Source organism: Lagopus leucura, unplaced genomic scaffold, assembly GCF_019238085.1.
Source record: "Lagopus leucura isolate 7727_CA_CO unplaced genomic scaffold, USGS_WTPT01 Super-Scaffold_739, whole genome shotgun sequence".
Taxonomy (NCBI): Eukaryota; Metazoa; Chordata; class Aves; order Galliformes; family Phasianidae; genus Lagopus; species Lagopus leucura.
Genome location: NW_024962255.1, coordinates 21,226,381 through 21,246,357, shown reverse-complemented (window position 1 = coordinate 21,246,357; position 19,977 = coordinate 21,226,381). Strand labels below are relative to the sequence as shown.

Here is a 19,977-nt window from a genome sequence, read left to right as displayed (position 1 = left end):
GAAAATTAAAGTTTAATCACCTCTGTAGTGGCTTTGGCTGGTACTAGTTTATAATCATTATATTTCTGAACTTCCTTGTAATATTTGGATAGTTCATTTTTGAGCTATCCATTACTGTTCAAGGATACCATAGTGTTTCCATAGAGATAATCTCTCTTTTATCTGTTGTCATATAATCCACTGTGCAATTCATTAAATACTGGGCCAAAGTGATGGGCAAGGTTCTTCTCTGGCATCTGTGTCATGATTTTGAGCTTTGGTATTGCATAATATTATGTGAATGATGATTATTTGATCCATGTCTTTAGATCCATGTCTTCATTGTGAGACAGTGTGCAAACATGGTTGCAATTTTCATTTATTTGGTCCATTTGTTAAAAAGCTGGTGAACTAATTTGGCTTGTTGTCATGTTTTTTAAGAAAGACCTTTTAAAATGTGAATAACAACTTTTCCATTTAAATTCAAGCTGTTTTTCTGTTTGTTTTGTTTTGATGTGATTGGTTTTCTTTAAGGATTATTGTTGTTTAGCTTGTGGGAGCTGAAGGATGGAGATTTAGGAGTTTAGGAAAGGATATGGATATCTGCTTTATCTTGTAGTGCATGTGAAGTTATTTGCTGTTGAACAAAGACAAAAATATCAATTTGTCATTTACCCTGTGAGAAAAAGAATACATGCAGATTCTTCTTGACTGAAACATATGGAAGGGCTGCTCTGAAAATAATGTCTCCTAATTTACTGTATTGACCCACATCTGAGGCAGTAGAGGTGGAACCTTCCCATCATTGTTCCATTACATGTTGTTATATGACAGACGGCAGCAGTGGAGCAGTCTGACAAAATGTCGTCTGACATGGAAGTGCATATGAAGCAAAGGTTGAATTCCTCCATGCATTAAAAATGGCACCCATTAATATTCATTGAACATTGCTAAGCCTGTGTGGTTCCTCTCTCTGCCTGTGAATGGGCACTGTGGAACGGGCACTGAGCACTCCTCCTCTCCTTGGCTAAGTCCTTCACACTGCAGCGGACTGGGGAAGCTGGAGATGAAGAGCTGAAGAGCTGCTCACTTCACTGTACTGCTGTAGTGGGTGCTGTGCACAGCAGGAAGGAGAGGGCATGGTCAGTGTCTGTCCTGGGGCAGGACACAGCTGTGCCCCAGCCATCAGCAGGAAGCCTTCCTGACTCTGCATCTGGCCAGGCTCATGCTCCATACCAGCAGAGCATCAGGCTGCAGTTGTGGTCCTGGCAGCTCCCTCATCCCAGCACTTACTGCATAGCCACCCCAGGGCTATGTCTATTCACCACTCATGTTCACTGCTTCAACTGTTCTTCTTGGAGGCCAGCTGCCTGAGCCGTGCAGAACTGAGGCAACATAGGCAATGCTGTGGTTATGGGCTCTGAAATCAGCTCCCAGAGCCCCACAACACAATTTTAGAAAGCCTTGCTAGGTGTCCAAGCCTCACAAACACATTCAGCCACAGAGAACGTACCAGCTCAGCTGGGCCAGGCTCTGATGTGCTCTAGTATATGCAGTGGAGGGCCATGAGGTCATAGTCTATTGCCTGGTGATGACAAGTATCATTAATTTGTAACATCACAAACTCTTGCTTAGTGTTGTCACTCTGGATAAACAGCTCAAGAATAGTAGAGAGGGACTCTATCAGAAATGAGGTGATAGGACAAGGGCTAATGGTTCAAAGCAAAAAGAGGGTAGATTTAGATTGGATATTTGGAATAAATTCTTTCTTGAGGCACTGGAACAGGCTGCCCAGGGGAGCTGTGGATGCCACATCCCTGGAAGGCCAGATTGGATGTGGCACAGAGAAACCAGGCCTAGTGGAAGGTGTACCTGTCTGTGGCAGTGTGGTCGGAACTAGATGATCTCTAAAGTCCTTTCCAATGCAAACTACTCTATGAAATGATTCTCTGTTACACATATTCAGCCTTCATTCAATGCTTCTGCTTTTCTTAATGTCAGTCAGTTGATCACTGATCAACTGGGAAAAGATCTTCAGTTTAGGACATGCATTCCTGCTGGTTGCTGAAAATTATGGCAAGTAAAAGTACAGAAACTGGCTTTGGAATCATGCAATATTTTTGCCATCTTCTTTACATTTGCTGAGAAGTAGAACTGTGATTACAACAAATTCTTAACTGCTGTAAATGACTGTACATGTGTAGATACCAGGGGCTGATGATCTGCCTTGCTTTCTCAAACTGTAAGTATTATGTAGATGCCATTTATCAGTATTTTCTGAGTGACCACTATGGGCTTTCTCTTTATTTAAAACAATGGTAATGTGTTAACTTATGAATACTCTGTTCTTTTTGTTAGTTATTTTTGTTCTCACAAGGTATACATCGACAGCTGTATATACTTTAGATAACTGTGTGCTTCTCTCAAGACTGTCAGTTTTATTATGTACTATCTAAAACATGAATTTAGGATTGGCTTAATTGCTGCAGTCAGCCAAGTCTTAAAAATATCCTCTTTGATTATCTCCATAATGAAAAATCTGATTTCCACTGTGTAAGTAGAAGTAGCGATCTAAATTCTCTCCATTCCTTTATGTATATTTAAGAGGTTAACTGGTCAGGTTAAAATAAACATTTTTGGTTTGCTCTTCATTAATTCAATCCACTAACAAGCCAGACATCACTACTGATTTCAAAATCTGCATTTTTAAATTTTGATTCAGGTGAAAATATGTGTCAAGAGCAGGCTAAAATGCAATGTAATACACCTTTAATTTACTAAAAAGGTTGATCTTTGTAGTTAGTAGTGGGAGAAAAGTGAAGGCAAAAACTGGAGTCATTACAAGTCTCAAGCTTTTCAGTTTGCAAGGATTGGTGATTGCAATTAGGTCACAGAAATTTAGCTTAGAAGTTTCCTAGAAGGTGGAAGGATACTGATGTGTCAAACATGCTTTGTTTGTTGCGTACTACTCAGATGAGCTAATGCTACGTCCCTTTGAGAGCTGCGTATTCTAGGGAAATGGGAGGGACTTCTTGTTTTTTGCAGATCTGAATTAGGAGTAAGGGGGTGAAGCTGCATGTTTTATTTTGCTTGAAGAGTTGCTGCTCCAGCTGTTATCCTGACATTTTCAAATGTTGTACTACATTAAAGTCAGAACTTAATGGTACTTCTGAAGAACTTGCTTTCCCTTCCCCCACCCAAATTCATCTAGCTGAAGTTAAACATAGTGGATATAACACATTTACTTAAGGGCCTAACAAAAGTGGGCTGAAATGAGAACTTGAAGAGCTGGGTAAGGCAGTTTTCTGGAATAGCCAACTATTATATTAGTCATCTGAATATACAATTATATGCTATTACTCCAATACAGTCATTTCCACAGACACTTCACATATCTTTGCCAATGTAATTTGGTGAGCCATACGTTGCTGGAGTCCTGTTTCCTTCCCCTTTCTCCTGCTATCTTTTCAATAGGATTTAATTGCCTGATTGAGATCAATTTCAGGGGATTTACTAGATGAGGTTATTGTCTAGAGCTGAAGATTTCCGTGTCTCAATTTAGGCTTGTTGACTTCCTTTGATTTGGAAAGGCCATTTTAATTCTGGTTCAGATAGTTGTCTTTGAATGAGATAACAGGTGAAGTTGCCAGTTCTTAGTCATAATGGTGAGTCCATATGATGTTCTTGTTGTTGTATGCAGAGGCTGAAATAATTTCAGAGTTATCCACAGAGTATCAGACAGAGGAGAAAGAGGAGGTGTAGGGAAGAGCAAGGACTTCATTTTGCCTGGTTTAGAGGCTTAGAAGAGGACAGATTTATATTACTCCACAGGAGGAGAAAGAGAACCAGGAGGGAAAAAGTCACAGAAAGGAAAGACAAATTTGTAAAAAGTGACCATAGTTTAATTCCAGTTTAGCCAATATTGCAGTGCAATAAGTGCAGATCTGTAGAGCAGAACAGATGGTACTCAGTATCATCCATCCATCAACAACATTATATGTAACTGAGAGTTTTGTTCTAGGTTAGCTCTTGACTGGTCCCTCACCAGTTAACCTCTTGTGACTGTTCAATCCATAGAATCCAAATTGTGCACTGTGAGACTTCTTGACAACTACTTGTCAAAGCTTGACAACAGAGAGCTCATAAGGAAATTTGTCTGATAGTTGGTGTTCAGATTTGAATAAGCGATGAAAATAATATCTGAAAATTAGATCAGTGTTCCTAATCTAAACTAAAATGCTAACACATACAAAGTCATACATCTACTGTACTGAAGGAGCATAGATCTGGCAAGCTTGTTCAAATACAATGTTGAGTCCTCTTTTAGAAAAATGCAGTGGTGAGACACTGTGTTTATTTTTCCTTTGTTTAGTAGCTGTCTTTTTTTTTTTTTTTTTATGATCGTGTTTTTCAATGGTGCTGTCAGTACTTTTTAGAAATATAACAAGAAAAGATCCATTAATCGTTAGCAATGCTACTTTAACCCCATGAAGGCATCCTTGACACAAGGGTAGAGCCTCAGCCTCAGGGCAAAATGATGCGTATCTGCATAGATTGTCATCTTGATTTAATTTTTATTGCAGCTCAATCTAGGAGTTAATGGATTGTTACAGATCTGTTAAATTCCAGTAACAATCATATTTGTTTTCCTGCTATCACTTACTTTTGACTGTATGCAGCCTTTTTGCTGACAAATTTTGTTCCTGTCTGGGTTCGAGGACTTGAAGCCTCAGGTTAAATTTTACTTCATTTCTTGTTTTCTACCTCTTTTCTGCCTTGAATTCTTCTGTTTTTACATTTAAGCATTACTCACTTGCATTATTGAAGATTGAAGTTCTTTACGAAAGTCCATTTCTTTCTCTTTCTTGTTTGTAGTGTTCCTGTCAGTTCAGTTTAGTGTAACCTTAAAGATGGGTTTGATTTCAGTTTGTGCCTGATTTCACATTGCCTGTCACTGATAACAAATGTGTCCACAGTGATCCAGGACTAAATGTATTTCTGTGCTGCTATGTTCCTCAGTCTTTTAGGTTTTGCTTTTCATCTAACCAGCATTCCCACATAAATTAAATGATTTTAAACTGGAAATATTATATTCAAACTCAAATTTTTAATTTCCATGTATTGTCCTGAGGGTTATGGTTCAATAACTCTTATTACAGATTGAAATTCTATGTATAAAGAACGTCAGATTCTTGATAGCCCCTTAATTTCTTAATTCTGTCCAGTTTTCTTTTCTGGCACGCTTTCAAGTTCTTTGATGCAGTAGGTGCTCTACCTTGTACCAAAAGGGAAATCTTATCGTTCATTGTTGTGCTTGCTTCCAGACAAATGAGTGTGTTGAGATTGTATTCTAAACACTTATTTAAGTATTAAGTATATCCTTAATATCTCTGACCTTCATTATGAAACATTTGCAGTTTCGTTAGTAAGTTTGGACTCCATTTAAGTTTTCAGTCTTGAATTTTTTTTATAGTTTCTTACATGACAAGTATTATTATGTTTTCTGTAGTTTGACTATACGCTTTGTTTTTAGTAGTTTCACAATCTTTGTTTCAGTGTTTACTTTCTCTTTTCTCCCCACCTTCTATATGCACATGAGCAATTGCAATTATATGTGTTTTATATGTTTTTTCTGCTGGTTCTTTATTTTTGCATCTCCCAGTAACAATGCATCCCATTATTCTGCCAGCAGAATTGTCCATCATTGCTATTATGTACTTATTCAATGACAGCCAAACCAAAAGCATGCTTGGTGATCAGAAGGATCTGAAAACTGCTGCTTAGAATTTATGAAGCAGCAGGTGGCTACTTCATGCAGATGACCAGACGTACAGTTGTATGATAATTCACCAAACTTTGTAAATAAGAAACCAACTTGATATACCCCTGTTCCCTGTCTCCTTTACAAGAGCATTTCAGGGGCAACAGAGACTGCAAGTAAATTGAGTTGAACAATAATAACTAAAAACAAAAACAAAAAACTCCCTACTCTTGCAGGAAAATGAACTTATTTTGGAATTCTTCAGCCAATAAATAATTTATTTATTTATTAAGTGTTTTTTTATTCCAAGTTTCAGGCTGTTTCCTCAACCAATAAGGAAGAATTGCTGTCTGATAATTTTGGAAGGAGAAGGATTACACTTTATTTTCTAGTAAGAATTTGTATAGTGAGCATGCTCTGATGATGTTAGTGTACTACACAAGGTAATCAACAGCATCATTCAAATGTAAATTTAGAAAATGATTAAATAAAAATTCTAATGTAGTTTCCCCACAAAATCTGCCATTAATGTTATGCATCCCTTTAGTATATTTAATGGACAAAATCTTAGCATCAAAATTAAAAACTGTAAAATCTATGTGAAAGAGTACAGAGTTTTTCTTCCATCACTTGCTATATCAAGTTATTCTCACAGAAATTATGGACTAGAAATTTTTAAATGATGCTTAACAGAACACCTTACTGAATATTGCTTCTTGAATGTTTATTGGGTTAAGAATGTTAGTCGCTGATCAACTGTATATTGACCAGAGATTATCTATCATTCACCATTCATTTCTGACAGAAATCACTGCAGTTCTCTGAACTCCCAGGTCATACTTGGAATTAATGTATTGAGCGAAGTAATACTACGAAACTGAAAATATTTATTTGCTCTTAAACCAGATTTTTACCTTAGGGTAATAGTGAATTTGTTGACTTAAATCATTGTTAGAAATGGTCTGCACAAATTCAAACTGATGCTGTATGTGGGAGACAGCTGGTTGTCATGGTAACTGTAGTGCAGTTTTTAATTCCACTTGGTGAGTAATGCTAACACAATGATGCTGAATAGACCATGGCTTAGCAAGTACAAGTATCTTGCTTTCTCCATGTCAAGGTTACAAAGAACAGGCTGTTGTTCAGACATGCAGACTGCATCACTTTTGGTTTATTGCTTCTGAGCAGAGAAAAAAATTCTTAAATGCTAGCAGATATCAAAACTGTCCAGAAAATATTTTTAGTCCCTCAAAGAAACTGAAGAAGATGATAAAAATGGAGAGAGATTGTGAGATATTTATTACTAGTGGATGCAGTTTGTTTTTTTATGTATGTATTTGTCAGTGCATTTTTAATGTAGATCTACTGAAGAAATGTGGAAATATGAAAATTTAGGATGGCAGAAGAGCACAATAATATTTATTTTTGTGTTTGTCTGGATGAAAATAGGGTGTTAATTGAAGTTATTTCATTTTTTAAAGTGCAGACATTCACTTAATGCTGTTTTAATGTATTTTGTGAGAAAGTAATGAAACATGGTGGAACTAGGTGTAGTGCTGGAAGTAGGATAAAAATGTATTGGTTTATTTTCTAAACTAGTATTTTCTAATTTTATCTATACCTTCATATTTGTTATTCAAATACTTGTTCCTTGTATTATTCAATAGTGAATAGCAGAGTCTGTGCCCTAGGTAGAAGTTTTTCATGTTACTGTCAATATGCAGAGGTGCCAGGACCCAGAAATCCTGATGATAAGAAAACATACATCTTTTCTCCTACCGAGACAGATAATCTGGGACTCTGCCAAGTTTTCTCAAATACATTGTCTTTCAACTAATAATGTTAGTTATTAATTTTGTACATGGTGTTAGACCTTCATTTGACATGAGACTTTATTTTTTTTCCATATTGATTTTTCTTTCCCTTCTTGAGCATGCTTCTTTCAGATCCTCACTCTTAAATAATTAATTCACACACATTCAGGTACTCATATTAGTAGCATCTGGTGTTAGAAGTAGTAAGAGTTCAAAAATGCACATGCAGATTTCTGTAAAGTACTTTCATCCTATTCAATGGAAAAAGTAATAGTGAAGAGTTCAGAAGGAAAAGATAGTGAAATACTGAACATGTTAAGGTTTTATGTTGCAAAATGAATATCAGTGTTGCTTAAAATAAATGCATATCAGTTTAAGTAGAGGCTGAAAGTGATTCAGCAAGAATGGTAAACTCTTGGAGAAAAAAAAAAAAAAGTCAAATTTGGCAGTGGAAGCCCTTGAGAAAATCTGAATTATGTACACTGTTGATGTGTCTGACTGATAAAATAAGAATAAAAGCCTTTTGGATACAAATTTGGGAACATATTAAATATACTGATGCTAGAAGAATTGACCTTTACTGGAAAAGATTAGAAAATCAGTAGAGCAAGAAGGGAAGACCAAAAATATTCTAACCATTGCAAATGCTTACATATAACAATGTAAAACAATTCATTTTCTACTGGTTAAATTGTAAATTTGCTACTTGTATAACTAATTTACAAGATTTAAAAAATGAGAACTTCATGGCATATAAACTGCTATTTTTAATGAATATGTTCCCATTGCTTTTTCAGGTTACAGGCCCTGCAGCACTAATACTTGAAAATTTGTATTAATTCATAAGCTGTGAGCAAAACACTATGCTTTCCTGTCCCTCCTGTCATACACTGCACACTGAAAACAGTTTTTCATTTGAAATATTTAAGAAGATTATTGTTATTCCCTTTTGTTTGATACAAGAAGTGAGGAGAAAAGATTGGTGTAACTTCTTTGTTCTCAATCATCAGCTATTGCCATTTCAATTTCATCCTACTTTGCTTCAGCTAAGTCAGTGCCTAGCTGACTTTCTAAAGGAATCTACTACATCAGGAGTCAATTATATTATATTAGGTATGTTCATTCTTAACAATCACTGAATAGGAATGAGAGGCGTATCTCTCCAGTAATTATTTCAAACCCCAGTTGGTCCATGCAGTATATAAAAAGCCTCAAGTGATTCTCAGTGATATCTCAGCTTAAAGGTATACCCTTGAGTAAGAAGAATACAGTGTATGCTGCCCCAAAATGTTAAACTTTTCTTACCCAGTATAAATTTTCATATTCCAAGCATGACAAAAATTAGTAATGTATGTTAGTATTTTCAATTTTATATCAGGAGAACATCATTGCTTTGTAGTGGCTGAGATACTAAAATGGATTTTAGTTCAGGATTAAGATTTTATTCAGTCAACTTTTAGAAATTGAATGTCTAATGTTCACTATGTCAAGTGACTATTTTTGTGGTTTTAAAGCAAAATTTGTACGTATGCTGAGGAGCTTTGTCAGCATCTATGAAATTTCAATAAATAAGAATTAGGTTTCTTCCAAGTTTCTTCAACTGACAGCACTGTATGAAGTAATTATTAGAATGGTGGCAATGTGATCTGAAGGAAGGATCACACAGACCTCACTTTCATTGTTCTTGTTATTGGATTTTACTATGGGTAATGCTAGAAAATATTTATTATCTTCACATAACTGTGACAATTCCCTTAGAAAAACTTAGAAAACTTGGTAGAAAGAATCTTGTCCATAAGCACTTGCTACAGCAAATGAGTTCTAATTTAAGGAATCTGTCTAGGCATCTATGATGAGGACAGTGAGTGTGCATGTGATTCACCTGAAAGTAAAAATGTTCTGTTTGGATCTAAATGCTTTCTAACTGAACCAAAGGAATTACATTTTTTCACATGAAGCATGGATAAGTGTGCTTTTGTGCATTCCAGAATGTTTTATTTTCAAAGCTGACTCATGACTCCAGCTCAGATTATTGGTGGAAACATATCTACCAGTGTATTAATTGCATGAAGAAAAACTTATATTGTTACTTTCTTTAAAAAAGGATTTGTGGAATATATTATTCCTCTGATGAAACATTCCTTGATTTTGTCTTTAAAAGTATAATGACTGAAAAAAGGGTATTGCTCTTATGAATTGATACCTTCCTTCCCAGGTGGACTCTTTTCCTCCATTCCTTTACAGACTAGTTTTCAGGAAGGAAAGACTGAAGCAAATGCTCACATGCTGCTATGGCACAATTTTTGGACCTGTTAGTGATAATTGGTTCACATAAATGTTGCCTTAGATAAATCCCTTTAATATTTATGGTCTTCTATGCACAAATATACACAGTGATGCTGCATTTGGTTTTGCTCTATCCAGGTGTTCAGCATGGTATTTGGCCAGAAGTGATCGTTAACAGTGAAAATCTGACATGACAATTTCATTGTGAGACTGAGCTCAGTATCTTATCTTTTGTGTCCAAACCGGGGTATTTCAGAATCCTGCAGACCTGTGTGAGACTTGTGGAGCAGGGTACATGTCTTTGCATGGGAGTTTTGGAGATATTGGTGGTGGGAGGAGTGGAGTCTCTGTTGCTTTCAACATCTGAACTATAGAATATAATATATATATAGAATAATATATATAGAATAATTTCTATATATAACATATATAGAAATTATCTTAAAATGTCTCTGTTATTGCTGCTTACGTCTACTTCAGAATCACACTGCTCAGTGGTATGGAGACCTTGGGTACTTTCATTCAAATGTGAAGACAGGTCAGTGACTCAGAACTTTCCTCTTGCCAGCATGACTATACTAACTTTTTTTACACTTTTTTTTGCATATGTGTTCTGTCTGTATTGTGGAAGGCAGTAACTCACTGACTCAGTGAAATTACAGAGAGTGATTATTGTTTTAGCTAATTGGAGACTATGTAAATTCTACAACGTGGGTGGCTGAGTTTGGGAGGGAAGAAAATATATTTGCTCCTTTTGAGGAGGCTTGTTTTCCTGACCTGTGAGCAGTGATTGTGCATACATGAGCTAAAGAAAAGATGATATAACCACTTTTTTAGAATACTTAATGCTGTCTACGCAGCAAAGCAAGTTTGTGTAGTGATCCCATGTTCTTTCCTCCTTGTACAAGTTATGGCTTGCAGGAGCAGTTCTATGTCTCCCTTGTAATAATACCTATAGCTTGTTTTAATAGCTATCGGGAGTAGAACCATTCCTGAGGCTTATATGCAAAGAATTTAAAATCGTCAGAAAATCAAGTTGCTTCATGGTGCAGAACTTTTAAATTCACTTCCTGGAAGACCTAAATCGCTAAAATTGCTAAAATTTTCAGCAGTTTCAGCTTTCGTCCTTTATCAGACAGGGTCAGTGTTTCAGTAGTCATCAAACTGCAATGTCAGCATCTCATTGCAGTCATCTTTACAAAAAGGCAGAAACGGAAAAACAATAATTGGACTTTTGCACATTATATGCAGTGTAGAGGCTCACTTTGCCTCAAGAAAATTATATCTAAATAGCGTACTAAAAATTTCTGAATTAATTTTTTTCATTACATTCCTACTTACGTTACCAAATGCATTTTATATTTATCTAGCTTAACTAAGTGTGAATACCACATCAATGAAATTAGAAATTCTATCATCTAGTATGTTTAAATAGTTGCAATATTCAGTCATTTTGATTTATTGTATTACCCAATGGCTGCATCAGTGCATACTCATATTCAGTAAATGTATATACCCAAATTATCTAAGACTTCATAAAAATCATAAAATTTATAAAGATATGCACTGCATTCTATTTAAAGGCATATAAGTTTTATTTAGTACAGAGTGTTTGTTCTTATACCACCTAGAACCCCTTCTCATTTTAATCTAATTGAGTTCCTCCAGCTTCAGAAAAATCTTTGTGAAAACTCTGTCTGGATGCTGGGAAATGTTAAGGTATCTATTCCCTTTACTAATTTTTTTCTATGATAATCACTACGCTGTGGACTGTGCAGAATGTAAACCCACTGTGAGGCTTGTATTACCATAATTGACCTAGCTCAAAAATAATCATGTGAAAAAACTTCACGCACTCCAGTATATCAAAGCTAGAATTCACAATTCCTTGTTCAAAATCAGTAATATTTATGTATAAGCTTGGTAGTCAGTGAGCTTAGACATTTGGTTAGATAGGTATTCCATGTGATTATGATACTCATCTTAGGAAACCACAGTGCCAGGTTTGTATTTATGTAGCTGAATATTCCACTTATCTCACAAGATTATTTATTTTGACTTTATATTTTAAAATATAAAAAAAATTAGCATATGGCTGTCACATCTGCTGAGTGTATCTGCAACAATTGACATTAGTATCATTGATGTAATAAACAACAAAACCACAACAAAAAATAACATGCTCATCACCTTTCTAGAAACATCTCACACGTGTCTAGAGATTATCTGAGCTTCTAAATAAAAAGGAAAAATACTCCTTCATTACAGGCAGCTTGGAGGTAAAAGTGGTATTTCTAGGAATGCATACATCCTTGAAGGGCTCAGTGAACCAAACTCCCAAGAGGGTGATTCTTCCTGTAGAGCTCACTGCCAGAAGCCATCCTCTGTAAAAAAGAAGCTGCAGCAAGTCTCTGTTAGGTCTGGAGAAGAACAGTGGGAAGTTAACATGTGAATTCTAGGATATGTCCAAAATCAATACGTCAAGGATCTGCTCCTATGCTCCCTCACCTCACCTCCACATCCCAAAAATTTAAATACCAATTGAAAACTCGTAAGCCATCCCTAAAATCTCTCATTCCTATAAAGACAAAATTTATGCATCCCCTGGCATAATTCTCTGCATTATGCCAAGCCTAATGCTGATTCTGCTTGACTTGAAATATGGAACCCTGAAATGAAGCAGTCCTGTATAATCTAAAAAGATTATTGCAATCAAAATTTTGTCTAAAATAAAAAATAATAACACAAATTAAAATCAGAACAAAGTTGTGTTCTATTTGTTATGTAAAATTGATTTGTCAAATTTTACACTATTATTCTCATAAATGTGCAAAAGATACATTTCCACAAAATAAAAATGTGGGTAATTCTTGGAATGCTGGTGTGGAAATTTGGAATATGCAAAAAATACTAATACTAAATTATCAACTGTAAATAATTTTAAAATGTTAATCTAATTCTTACATTGTGTGTAGCAATAATGTTTGAGGCTTTCTGCAGATTTGTTGTACTTTTGAGTGTCCTGTAGAAGCATCTGCTTCAATTTACACTGGAGTTTTGAAGGCTTTATTTGCAGTTGCCATAATATCAGAGTCTATTATTATGGCTCTCTCTGTAGGTACAGCGTGAGATACACTAGCGGATCAAACACGCAATCAAAGTATTCATCTTTTATTCAAAGTCAGATGTTTAACCAATAGCTTTGCCAGAAATTAATAATATCTTACAAACTATTTCAGGTTGAGTAAATCTAGGAGTCTTGTTAAAAAACAGTGCTGCAGTGATTAGTGATGCCAGTTTTAGGTAATTCTGTATTAGGGATGTTCATCTGAGCATGTGTCAGTAATTAACTGTTAATTTGTGTTGGATATTGGTGTTGAATGACCGCATGACGTAGGAGACTGAGCTCTTGTTACTCAAGTGCTAAAGACCTCTTCAATTCTAAAGACAATTTGTAGGAGGATAAGTAATAGAAACTACATGTAGGTTTTCATTTCTTTACTGTTCCAACTCACATCAGTATTTAATTGTTCTATTTTTACTCATTTGTAGTAAAATTTCCAAAATAGATGTCTACATGAAATGCAGCTCAATTTTCAAGTTTGCCAACTGTCTGCAGCTGCTACGTGTGCAGAATTTTTTCTGTTTCTTTAAAAATGGTATCAATTCTATGCTCAGTGATCTTTCATTAAAGATGTGAGTCACTTGACACTGCCATGAGTAGGTTCTCATTTTCTTTTCCTGAGAATATTATTGTGTGATGCTATTCATAAAGTATTCAAATATTATCTCAAAAGTAGGTGAACTTGGTGTCTGTGTGTCCTTCCTCTTTGCAAACTACCCCACTATTTCTGTTATAAAGGCTAAGAAACATTTTCATGCTTTTGTCTGCATCTTTACTCTTGACCAATATCCTATTTTTCTCTGTTCTCATGCTTGCTGTTTATGTGATACTTCTTCCTCTCTATGTGCTATTCTTGTGTTTTTAAAGGCAGCAGATAACCTCTTATTTTGAAAGGCTAGCAAAGCCGAACTCTTTTATTCTGCACTTGTGAAACAAATTATTCATTCTTCAAAATCACCATGTTTCTCTGTCTAATGGAAATGCCTCATTTGAAATGTTCTGGGCTGGATTAGTCTTTTTTATTGCTAAATTGCAATGACACAGATTCATCCATGTGATCAACCAGTGCATTCAAGTTCTTTTCCTTGTCTGCTGCTTTTCAAAGTGGCTTATTTCACCAGTTTATAACAGAAATTCTAATTACGAATATGTAAAGTGCATGATTTACAACATTGTCTTAGGTGACATTCCATTTCTTTGATTCAAGGACATCAAATGAAAACTAGAAGTGTCCCAACTAATTTCCATACAAATTTCTGGCATATTCACTACAATCTAAGTCTTTCCCTTTAAAAGTCAATGAATTTGTTATATGTTTTAACTGGTTTCTTACTCACCTGACACTATTTCTGCTAGTTCTCAGTATATCAGCTTTCCTTATACTATACAGTTTTTTTACTGAAGGCAAAAGAAATTAGGTGACCTGTGTGTCTTTCTCTATAAAAACCGTTATCAGGGTTATCAAAACTGCCCCCCCTTCCCCTTCTCTTTATCTAGTGAGGAAGTATCAAGCTGAAGCCCAATATGTAGTATGAATGTCCAGTATGTGAATCTGGTATTGTTTACCTTTGGTACACATACCCTGTCTCTGTTATATTTTTTTCTTTGATTTTTTTTTCTTTTTTCCTTATTCTCATCTTCCTTCATAATATCAGATAAACAGGTCGGTTGTTGCTTCAATAATTCCACACATCATATTTTCCTTAGAAATGTATTACATATTCTGGCTATGTTTTCACGGATGCATTAATAATGAAGTCTCATATGCAGTGGGCTGACCTGTGGTTTGAAGGAATCACGCATGAATGCATAAGCGACTAAGCAACTTCAGTGCAACACACCAGAATGCAGAAACAGTGACACAGCAGTCCATATAGATGTGCCTAAAGGACACCACATTTTCAGGAAACTTGCAACTCTTTCAGTCTTGTGGAAGCAGTTTGTGTCTTGACACAAGAGCAGACAAATGTGGAGATGTGGCAGCAGCAACTGTGAGTAATGTAAACTGTGTGATTAAGTTGTTCATTCATGTGTGGGTCTAAGTTATTATTTACATGCCACACTTGATTCACACTGTCTAACCATAGAAGATTTTACAGAGAAGTCATCATTACTGTGTGACTAATTTGGCGTACTCCTTAAATCAATCAGTATTATTACAGTTGTCCTCTGATTTCATGTGTCAGTTGTCAGAGATTTGCATGACATTATTCAGCTCTTAGTGAGTTCTCCTTTGACATTTGTAGTAATTTTCAAATTCTTTTTTTCTTACTGAACCTCTGTCCCCATGTAAGCATCAATACTTTCAATTGAGGTTAAATAAAAAAAGTATTACCTGATTGTTTTTTCAGGTTTATCTCTACACATTTATCTCTCCATATTAACTCTACTTCTTTCTTTGTCCATTTTTTAGAATATAGATCTGAAGGACTTGTTGCTGTGTGTCAAATGGTTTTGTCAGTTATTACTATATTCAGTTATTTCTTGACTCCTATAACCGCTTTGTTTCCTTTGATCAGTGTCATTTTTTTCCTTTTCACTGGTTTTCTGATTAAATTCAGTATCTTTTTTTAAGCTGCTGATCTTGTTAATCCATTTAAATTTCATTAATAAATTTTCTGAGTTTACCAATTTTTTTTTAAAGTTTGAAATACAAATCCTAAAGTGGAGAATACTTCTATATTTATATTTACTAGACAAAGGATTACTGATTACCAGATTTTCAAAGATTATTTTATATTAACAGCTTTTTCATGCAGTTTGCTAATCTTTTAATTGAATAGCATAACTTCTAGAAAACCTTTCTTATTAAGTACATCTTTAAGTACATCTTATAGGTGGCTTTGTATCTCTTCATGCAATAGCCTGTACTTATTGCTCATGTTGTACTTTCACTATGCATTAAATCAACATTTGTGTCTGGCTATAACAAACATGTTTTGGACTCTGTGCTTAGTTTTCCAGATATTGTGAGCATTACCACAAAATGTCTTATAATGTCAAGATTCAACAATATGTCTTATAATAATCCTATCATGCTTACCAATTTCATGTCTGTAGCCAGGCAATTTTATGTTGAATTTCTGGTGATACCTTTTCATTTCTGTCTGGGAAGCTGTATCAGTTTTGCTTTTCTCTTGCTAGTCCTTCCTGAGCCTTTCCAAGCTAAGGTTTGAACAGCAGACTAATAGGCTTCAGCTAAACTGTGATAAATCAGAAATGAAGTTGTAAATAAGTTAAGGTGGCTGGGAACCTCCTTACAATTGCCTTGCCTTGTATCTTCCCATTTAAACGTCAATCCTACCTTTTTTTGGACCTGTCAAATTGCTTTGTTATTGAGTATGTGTCTTACATAACCCTAGTTGTTCCTTTATTTGGCATTCCAGGTTTTTCTTTTGTTTTGTTGATGCTTTTCATACCAGAACAAGAGGTCACTACATACACCCAGCTTCACAATGCTGGGCCAAATGCCTGTCCATATTTCTTATCTCATGTGCTGGGATAATTCCAAAGGAGTATGTTTTAAATATCCACCAGTAGGGATAAGTGAAAAAAAAAAAGCAGTTCTGCATTGTTTTATGTTAACTACTAAACCTTTTACATAAATTCTAAATTTATCTCTTCAGTTGCTCCTGAGGAGCTGCTATCTTGTTTGATGGCCTAATTAACACCTACAGTATGGATATATATAATTTATTCACTTGATTTTATGATGACGACTCATCATAACTCAGTCAATACTTATTTAGTAATATAGTTTATTACCAGTAGAGCTTAGTTGCAACACTTTTACTGCTACTGTAACTTTATATAGCTTATCCATATTTTGGCAACACCCATTGATGGTTAATAATATACGAAGGCTGCTCTGAAAGTAATGCCTCCTATTTTACTGCATTGGTCCATGATATCAAAGACGGATGTTGGTGGTATGGCAGTAGGGGTGGAATCTTCCCACCAATATTCTGTTATATTTTGTTGCCATGTGACAGATGGCAGCAGAGGGGCAGTCTGACAGAATGGTGTCTGACGTAGAAGTGCTCATGAGGCAAAGATGTTTCACTTAATTCCTCTATGTGGAAAAAAATTGCAACCATTAATGTTCATTGATGCTTGCTGGACATTTATGGAGATCAAATAGTGGATGTGCGCACAGTAAGGCAGTGGGTGGTGCGTTTCAGCAGTGGCAACAGTAACAGAGAGTCACCTCTGCTGGTCCAAATTTTAGTAGCCAGGCTCATGTTCATAGTTCATGAAAATGAATAGCTAATGCTGGTGACTGTTCAAAAATAGTGTTTGTAGCTAAGAATTTTCTCGATCAAATAGTGTTTCTATATTCTTTATATCTGTTCTAGTTTCCATGAAAATAAATAGATGGCATTATTTTCAGAGCACCGTACATAGTACATAATGTACTGCATTTGGATCTGTAAAAAACATGACTAGACTCTTTAAAATCTGGAAGCAGCGAAGCTGCTTTTTTCTAGTTCACTTGTAGATGTTGAGGTGATCTCATTTAGTCTTCTATTTTCTTCCATTTTCTTCTGACTGCTTGCTCAGGTACTGTTTTTTTAAGTCAAAGAAACTCACAACTGGAAAAATATTACTTTCAGCTGTTCTGAGGACTCGAAACTGAATGCCTTCCTATGAAATATATTTTATCTCAAACAGAAATAGTGCACTTTAACTCAAAACTGATCTTATATCAAAGCATATGCAAGAAAGAACTGAAAATATTTTGATTTCTATCATTCCACAGTGTTACAAAGTATCTCCCTTGCTAAAGATTGCCTGATAATGGGTATGTTTTCTTAGTATTTTGTTAAATTTAAGAAAAGTAGAGCAAGATAATCAGGAAGCAATATTGAAAATGGGAGCAGCTCTCTATAAAGGATCATGAAACTGGAAGGGCCAACATATAAAGACACCTAAGGCGAGGCTGTCTTTCCTGAACACTTAAAAACTCCTTGTAAATGCTTGCATTGATTATAAGGAATGGAATGCAGACCAGAATGAAATTGTTTGGGGAAAAACTTCACTTTTAATCTTTCATTTTTTTCTTTAAAATGTTTTTAATAAGGGTCACACATGAATGAGCGGCAGAAATGTCAAGAGTCTGTAGCTCTCAATATCCTGGAGACCATTTTGTCTTTGGCCTTCCATTCAAATTTTAAACTTTTGGGATCCATGTTGAATCATATATGCTGTTTCTGTTAATCTATTTTGAACAGTTCCACACACACACACAAAAAAAACTTAGCACAGAAGTGAAAAAAAGAAATGAAATTTCAGATGTTCTTACAAAATTTACTTTCTGATTATTATTTGAAGTATTGAAAACAACCTTCCCTTTCACTTTTTGGAAATTTTCCCATGTTACAAACAATCTTAAGAGCTGGGAATCCACAAGCCACCTGAAATAACCTTAGAGCTGGTTTTCTGCTGATAATCCCACTTTCCTTGGCCTGAGGTTTTTATTTTTATTTCTGCGCAAATTGATGGATCTCTGAGGACAGTTTGCATTTTAAAACACTGGCATTTTCCAGCAGGAAAAGTATTCCTTAGAAAAAAATCTTCACTGTTCAGAATTTCCTTTCATAATGATTGGCAGTCCAATCCAGTTGTTAGGACTAAAAGTGGAATGGAGTCATGAAGGGACTATTGGCATTCTGGTTCAAAAATGCTCAGAGAATGTCTGAATCTGAACTGGTTGCCAACACAAACTCTAAGCTTTTCCAGGGAAAATATAAGTTGCCAGTGCTGACCTGTGTCATTTCAAAGCTGCAGATCCTATGAAGACATTTGATAGTGTTTCTCTAGTGCTGTTTTTCCCCTTAGAGGTAGAGCAGCTTCTTCAGATACTGCCACTAGCAACAACAGCTTATCAGTTCTTGTGTGATGTAGTAATACGGTATCCAAATATAATTTTGAAGATTATTTATGTGGAATTTGAAACATCTGAAGCACAATGATTCACTCCAAATATAATGTTATCATCTTTGGTATTAGTACTAATCTGTTCATATATTGTGTTTCATGTCTGGAGTCAGGAACAAAAGAAAAATAATTATTTCACCAGGTGAGAGGGAAACTGAGGCAAGGGTAGCAAACTGACTTTTTCATCACTACACATAAGATTAGTGAAGTTGAAGACTGAGGCGATAATCAGTCTCCACCCATCCTCTTCTGCAAAAACGGGGTTTGCTTGAGTGCTCAGATTCTTCTCCTGTGAATAATGAGTAACACTATTAAAGAAAAAATCATGTAGATGTAAAAAGTGTTCACAAATATTTATCCATATTTTTAAACAGCATTGTGAATGTGTGGGCACCCTCAATGTATGCATTTTTCATGACTATGCTAGCACAGGAGTTTTTTGGCAAACATACTGGCGGAGCAGACAGTTTAATTTTGAAGTTTAATTTTGATGAATTTTTACATAAAATAAACATTTACATTCAGCAAATATTTTGACTTTACTTGTACATTGTCCAGTCAAGAAATATCCCTGTCCCTTTGCCCATTGCTCCACTAGACCACGTGCACTCAAAAGAATGTGTTTAAAATGTCAGATATACATAGGGCACTGTTCACAGACCATTAAACCATATCCCAGGAATTGACTGTAGACATTATTTACCAAAGATTATTAATAGTTAATGCTATAGAATCAGAGAATAGCTCATCCAGTTCCATCCACCTGCTGTGGGTTGATTGCCACCCACCAGATCAGGGTCTAGGGCCCTGTGCAATCTGGTCTTAAGCACCTTCTGGGAAGGGGCACATATACTTCTCCTGGCAGCAGTGCCAGAGCCTCACTCCCTCTAAGTGAGTTTGTCTCCCTCCTGTTCCCTTCAAGTACTGAAAGGCTACCATGAGATGTCTCTGAAACCCCTTCTCCAAGCAGAACAAATGCGGCTGCCTCAGCCTGTCTCCATTGGAGAGGTGCTCCAGCCCTCTGAGCATCTTTGTGGCCACCCTCTGAGCATACTCCAACAGCCCCATGTCTTATG

General features: G+C 35.6%; 1 protein-coding gene across 5 annotated transcripts in view; it reads left to right on the top strand.

Moving 5' to 3' along the window:
* The window catches only part of ADGRA1 (adhesion G protein-coupled receptor A1), a 255,495-nt gene that overhangs the window by 182,589 nt on the left and 52,929 nt on the right, over positions 1 to 19,977 (top strand). Inside the window, exon 1 of one of the 5 annotated variants that reach the window (XM_042862745.1) lies at positions 14,940 to 14,955. The exons of the other annotated variants lie outside the window; for them this stretch is intronic. The gene's annotated coding sequence lies outside the window, so the exon portion shown is untranslated. Of the gene's footprint in view, positions 1 to 14,939; positions 14,956 to 19,977 lie in introns of those variants that run through there. 5 annotated transcript variants of the gene reach the window in all.